This window comes from Porites lutea, chromosome 8 (genome assembly GCF_958299795.1).
Source record: "Porites lutea chromosome 8, jaPorLute2.1, whole genome shotgun sequence".
Classification (NCBI taxonomy): domain Eukaryota; kingdom Metazoa; phylum Cnidaria; class Anthozoa; order Scleractinia; family Poritidae; genus Porites; species Porites lutea.
In genome coordinates, this window is record NC_133208.1 from 22,281,974 (window position 1) to 22,289,625 (window position 7,652).

Here is a 7,652-nt window from a genome sequence, read left to right on the forward strand (position 1 = left end):
CCTAATCTGCTACGTATAATACAAAGAACATCTTTCCTATAGCAGATTTAAAATTCTGATACAACCATTAATGTTACCTGATGGGTGTTGATGCCCTTAATTCCTCGAAAACGACTTAATTTATTCCCGCGAAATACTCGCATATTTGAAGAGAACTCTGTCACAGACCGCCGTACCGGCCTGATTCTACACCGCCTTTTGTGTTTTCACTTAAGTGTGTTGTTCTCGTCTGAAATCTGCAGGTTCTATCCATTTACCTTTGCTCCTAAACACGTGAAATAAAACTCACTTCTTGCCGAAAGTTGCGATTTTATGATCGTTATTTTGAATGTAGTTATTCGAGATGTGCTCTCGAGATTGTAGCGTCATTCCATTGCAAAACCTGCACACACGCTAAAATTACATGTAATGTGCCTTTTAAGGATAGAAGGAAATTAAAACGGTTAAAAAAATTGATTAAAATAGGATTGCTTCATTATCTTTAGCGGTACTTTGTACCCGTCCTACCTGCGAACACTATAAAACTGCCTTGATAGCACGCGTGTCACGCTTCTTATGCAATACTTCCCTTTGGGACTTCTCACAGGAAAGGAAAAAATAAATTATTAACCCGTTTTTAAATCCCCAACGCGGTACTTATGGAAAATTCCAAGGAGAAAAAAGCGATAACGGGAGCGAAAAATAAGAAAGAACTAGGCAAGGTTCACTCCTGCAGTATGAACCTTTTTATTGAGGGTTATGGCTCAAGCACCATAACCGAAAGTCTATGCTGGCTATTAAGAAAATTCAAGGGCTTTAAAAAACTACATGTTGAACCTACAACTAAATACCCCTGCACTACTTGCTCCATCTATAGAGAGGCCCAACAGAGATGAGGCAAAGGGTTCTTTCGTTAGCAGATAAAATCTTTCCAGCCTAGTCAACTAAAAAATGTCCTGCAATGTTTTGATTCTTTGTAGTTTAGGCTAAGTCACTAATTGCAGTAGTGACCTAGCTTAGATGACCATGCACTGTATGGTCCACTTAAAGTGTGACCGGTTTTCTTTATTATTATTGCCTTATCAATTAAAATATGCAAGATGGAAACAATCCACTTGTGAATTCTAATTTAAAAATGAGGATTTCCAATTATAACTTAAAGATATACAGCAATGAACAATAAAATATCATTTTATTATTAAGATATAAAGTTTCAACTTGTACATTTTTTTTCCCAGTTAACAATCACACCTGTGGGAAAAAAAAATCCACCGTTATTATTTAGAAGCTGTGAGCAAATAGAGAGAAGAATTATGTATTTCCCACACACCATTGGACTTTAAAAGACCATGTAGTCTTACAGATTTTTTAGTTCCAACAATTATTGTTGACATTTTCATGCTGCATATTTGAGTTAGGGGCATTTTGTTTGCTGGGTAGCAACCATTTTAATGGCAACAAAGTTGCTCTAGCCAAGTCTTCCAGTGGTGAGTGAGAAAATTGCATCATATTTTATACAAAGTAGGGTTATTTGCAATATATCATATATTTATTCATCTGCACAATGGAATCCTGTGAACTCCATCTCATCCTCCAACCTTTCAGGCTCCTGGAAATGAGGTCATATACACTTAACTGCACAGGAATCAAGGACGGTAATGTAACTCCTTTGTCCCTTCCAAGGCCTGAATGCAATGTGCCTCCTTTTTTCATGATCTGATTCTCCATATGCCAAGGCACCATACTGCTGCTTGTATTGCCATGCAGCTCGTAACACCCAGTAATTCAGACAAACTGCCTGGAATCCTGGGTGTTCCACAATGCACTTTGAAGGCTCCTCCATATTTTCAACTTCAACTGCCTCCAAATATTTACATTTTACAAACAGCCACCTCTTGGAAGCAGATATTTTTCTTCTGCCATCACATTGTCTGGCAGTAGCCATACAAGCACCTTGCAAACATTCAATAGCAGTTATTAAATCTTTAGTCAAAAATATTGAACGTCGGTTAATGAAGGGCAACAAAACAAGTGTTGAATATTGACCTTTTCATTCTGCACCCAGAAAATTATCAAACTGCCATGAGTCAAGACATCGAACAATATTTCAATTTTGAGCTTATTCACTCTTTAACGTTTATGGCTTCATCATACTATCTCCTGCCCATAACCACAAAATAGTTTCAAATATGCACACGTTTTCAATACTGGGTGTATTAGGTATAGAAATTCCTGCAGTTACATGTATATCTCATCAAATGCAATATTGTTGTAGTTAACACAACCATTGTTATGCTCCAGACAAAAACATAAGTGAATACGACATGTCCCAGCCTCAAAAATCATAGACACGTTTTATGCAAGCAGTTAGTTCACATGTGTATGGAGGTGTATCTTGTCCCAACTTTAAATTCTCTTCATAATAACATCAGGATACATAGAAGCTAGAATAATAACTTCCGAACCAAATTCATTGACAGAGCAAGACAAAGTAAAAGTAAGTGAACGACTTGTAGGAAAACAACTGTACAGCGCCTTTCAATTATTATGTATAACAATCTGTATAACAACAAAAGAGACAAATTTTAAAGTGCAAGCACTCCACGAGTCGAGCATGAACGGCTTTCAAGGGGCAAAGATATGGAAATTTTATTTGGGTTGCAGTCAACGGATTACGAGAGCGTAGTTACTGCTTCCGATATGAATTACTGCTTTTTGTAAAACCAGGATTAAAGCAGAAAATAAAAAACAAACTACACTGAGACAACTGGCCCAGATTATTTTTGCCTCGTCGTGAGAGACCTCTGCTAGCAGGGAATCGTTACAAGGGGAAGGTAGTCGCTTTCGACTACTTGTACATGTGAAAACAATGATCTAAAATTATAAACGCTCAGTATACAAAAAAAAAATGCGTGTTTAATTAGTCCTTTTCCTTTTACAATTTGAAGCATTCATAGCATTGATGAAATCAAGCGATATGCGGATCGCACTGTACACAAGAATTGTTCAAAACCATCTAGGCACTCACCATTCTTCACTATCGAGATCGCAGCGGGCGAGAGGCAGGCTCGATGTTTTCTGGCGACGCACAAACTTCATCAGCTTCGGACGATCTTCCGGCCGGTCAAAACGCCGGGTTTGAATTCCCGTGAAGGGCTGCCCTATACTTCGCATTCTAAAAGTTCTTGTACATCCGAACAATCGGACAAAGAGGTAGCGCTATCACTTGAAGAACTATAGTCAGCCATATTGGAGATCATTTGTTGTTCCACACCTGTGACGTCACGTCACGTGATAGGCAAAATCGAAGCGTTAATGGCGGAAGTTCCAGTAAGCGGCAAATTTAACACTTTGAATCGCGATTTCTGAGCCAAATAGATCGCTGACGATATATTTCTTGATGGTATTACAATGAGAAAAACATTTGCAAGGTTTTTTTCCGAAAAATGTTGTCCTACGCGAGAGTTGCCCTTTAATGAAATACCTGTCACTTGCATTTGTTTTTTAAAGAGTATGACAATAGGTCATTGGCACGTTGGCGTCGTTTTACTCACTACTAGAATCCTTTATACCTCGGATTACATAAAGGGCTCTACCGATTGAGCTAAATCCCAGCCAGACGGTGTAATTTTACTGTGTGAATCAAGTGTGCAAGTCGTGTCAAATATCGATCGTATACTTGTGCGCAAAGTGAGAAATCCAACGAATCGGCTCTAGAAAGAAAATTGAAATTAACGAGGAATCAAAGAAAGCATTTTTTACCCCGGCGAGATTTAAACAGGCTGTCATCCGCAGAAGAGGGTTTCCAATAGGTTTTTCGGGATCTGGGATTTCCCTTATTTGAAACTCGGGATAAAAGATTTTAAAGCGAAATCGGGGCGAGATTCGGGATTGAAAGTATGCGCGGGAAGTTTGTTGCCAAAAATAACCGTCGGGATTGCACGAAGTTTAGGGTCGGGATTACGGGATTGAAAATCCCTATTGCCCTCTAAGAATTGACTGCCTGCATTCTCCGAGTCTCCATTACAGATCCCCCGTTATTAGCCATTTTTGAAAGCTTCATCTTAACTCACATATTTATTGGCCACTTTCCAATACTCCTGCCATATAAAAGCACCGACCTAGCTGACGCAGCTGTTACACAGCTGGATTTTAGTCGACTTGCCGTGTTATACTAAACCATACCTTTCACGGCATTACTTTATTAATATCTCCCCCAGGAGCCATCTTCATTGCTTAAATAACGCTGCCCAAATAAATAATTATCATCAATGAATTCCAGCATCTGGGGTGAGAGCATCGCCTTGTTACCCCATGTTACCCCATGTAAGGGAATAGAAGACAGTCCTGGATTCTGGATTCTATGCCGTGGATTCAGGATTCCAAAGCCTAGGATCCCGAATTCCTCCATCAAAATTTCCAAGATTCCAGATTAAACAAGCAAAAAATTTTTCGGGATTCCGGATTTGGATTCACTTGCATGGCACGAGCCTTGGACTTCGGGCAAATCCATTTACTGTCTTTTTCCTCTCAAAGATCGAGGACGATTTCTCGAGAGTATAGCCAAATCATCAGCACTTCAAGATGGGTGAGGAAGGTCGAACTGTATACCTCTATGTTGACCTGTATCTCTCAAGATGGCAACGACCTATTAATACTAGAGATAGAGGATTCAACCATTCAACCTGCCTTACTTGCCTTACTTGTACTCTGGGGTTAACAGCAAATGACTCTAAGAGCGTATTGTGAAGAAAGATCTCGGATTACAGTTAGCCTGAGACCAGGCTCCGCATTGGGGGAAAAAGGCAAAAAACTGGGTCAAATAGGAAAAATATTGGCGAGCGAAATAAGCCTCGCGCGATTTCTTTTTTCCGCAACGCTGTTTTTTCCCCTTTTCCCCACAATGCGGAGCCTGGTCCCACGCTAGATTACAGTCAAACCGAGAAAACCATGAACACCAGAAATATTTCTGGAATGTTATTGTGCTGCGAGAAAAAAAAATAATCAGACGTGAGAAAACTAAACGGCAAGCAAGAACGTTAATTTGTGACTAGTTCGCGTGTCCTGATCTTTGCTGTAATTGGTCATAACACAATAAACATTCCTGAAATATTTCAAGTGTTCACGATTTTCCCGGTCGCTCTGTAAAAGTGGTCATAGAAAAGGACTATGTCACATGCAAAAAGTCAATATGTGATCGGTGCAGCCTCTTCCTCCGTGGTAACCTGTCGGTTCTTCTCTTAGCCTGCTCTAAATCGCTTCATTGATTCTCCACGGTAAGACCCTGCAGACACTTACAGATTGTCTTACATTGGATCAAAAATGTGTTCCCTCTCACAGTTGGGTGGGAATTCTAGTCATATCAAATGTGTAGATCGGAGCTGATTCAGCAACGACAATACGAATGAAAATCCGCAGGATGCAATGCTGAATTCATTGCATTTGCTATTACTCTGGGAAGTGCGTGAATCAAGGCATTTGAAAAAGGAAACAACTGTCGAACAAGAACACGGCTTAGATACAGGAATGTAGCCATGATTTCCAAGGGGAGCGCGACACTCAAAACTACTTCCGGGTGAAAGTCCTGTTTCCTTGAAGGGGACTAAGAAAGGGAAGGAGAAATAGACCAATTAAAAAAACCTTCAATTAAGTGTGTTCATGTCAGTTTAAACGTTTTACATTTTTACGCCACTATAATGTGATTGAAAAAAGGTTTAAAGGTTTAGAAAAGGTTGAGGCTTGTTTATAGTGAAAAGTGCTCTTAACTTATCCAGCTAGTTTACAGGCACTCACTCAAATACTAAGAAACAAATAATTCAAATACTCTGGGCTTTCCTTCCGATGTGGATTGCTTCTCTGTGTTTTACTTATCCCTTTAATGTTAACACGTCAGAATTAAGGACTTATGAGAACACAATGGATATATTATTATCAAGAAAGGAAATGTTACTTTTTAGTTAAAGCAAGATGTCGGGAGAGGAACACGTTCTGATTGCCCAGGCGCGCTATTTCTGTGGAAGCTACAGTGTATATGCTTCTTGCTCAAGGGAGTCTAGGCGTTAAAGATTAATATGTGCTTACGCACTGCTCTTAACCAACACATTTTTATACGCTGAATTACAAGTTTCGTTGTAAGGAAGAAAGAAGGATATCGGGTGGGGTGCACGTGGAAGAACCTACTTTAAAAGGACATTACGCTCCCCGGTTTAACAGTATGCATATTGAATCCACCAAAGATCAGATATGGTTCAGAGCTAACGCTGCCCAAATATATAAAAGGTCATCAGTGGAATCCGGTTCCTTGTCGTCTAGGGTGAAAGCATCGCCTTAGTCTTTATCTTGTTGCAGGGGATCAAGCATAAGAGAACTGTTCCTTTGTGGGCAAGGGAAAACGGAGAGGTGGAACGACAAAACAAGTCTACCCGCACGAGAACCGAGCCAAGCTGCAGGCTTGTTAAGAATATGTTAAGAGAATATTTGATTTTGATATAAGGATTTTGCTAAGTTTTTGACCAAGAGAAATTTTGTTGAGAAGAAACTATTCGTTGAAATTTTCAAACAGTTTTATTAACTCTCCTTACGGGATTGTTACAGTTCTAGCTCAGAGTTTTATTTGTTTCATCGTCTATTGCTTCATTTCAAAAAAAAGGCGGAGAAGTAGTGACCGTATATTGGGTTTCCTGTACCCGTGCTCAGGCATTGTGGAAGGTGAGTGGATATATGGCGAACTGAAAATGTGCGTTATTTTTTTGAGGTGTAATCCGTAATCATCGAGGACCAGTCTGGCGCCCCTTTATTTAACAACGCTGACAGAAAGATAACGTACACTTCTTACCATGGTTATTGTGACAGTGGAATCGGACCTGGATGGTAATAATAATAATAATAAAAAAGCTTTATTAACGGTATCACTTCATTAAAAATGCTCTTCCAGTGAGCCGTTTACAAAACAAAATTTTCAGAGAAACTACATTAATGCTAAAATATATCTATATATTAAGAAAAATCTATCCTATAATTAATCACACAAAAATCAATCAACCGTAACGGTACATTAAATAACTAAAATAAAATTCTATCTCAACTCTCTCAAGGCAATACCTGGTTCATGACAAAGATAGGGCAGACTTGAAAGAGTTGAGATTTATCTCGTCTTTAAGCACATTTTCTAGGCCATTCCACATGACTGCTCCCCTATAGCTAAAGGCCCTCTTAGCAGCTTCAGTACGGGGCCTTGGTACAAAAATGTTGTTTGAGGCACCTCGCACGTTGTAGGAATGAACCCCAGAGGTTGGTTTAAACATGTTCTTTAAACTCTTAGGGTAAAGGTTATTTAGAGATTTAAAAACACTTATTGCGAGCTGTTTAGAGCGTCTTTGCTCAAGGGTATCCCATCTCAAGTCTTGGAGGATATCCGCAGATCTTGTATTATAATCACTAAATGTTGTGGTTTCGTTTTGAGGGCTCAGCAGGCAGAAGAATACCACCTTTATGTCAACCAACTAACAGATGTGGGACTCACATTACAAGCTGGACTGCAGGTTGTTGTGAATTTTCAACAAACACCAAAGTGAGAAATTGTGGTTCTTATTATGTGTACTATCTTAATGGCATACCTACTTGTTATGGCCGTTATTATGGAACTTATTAAAAGCAAAGAGAGTATTACATGT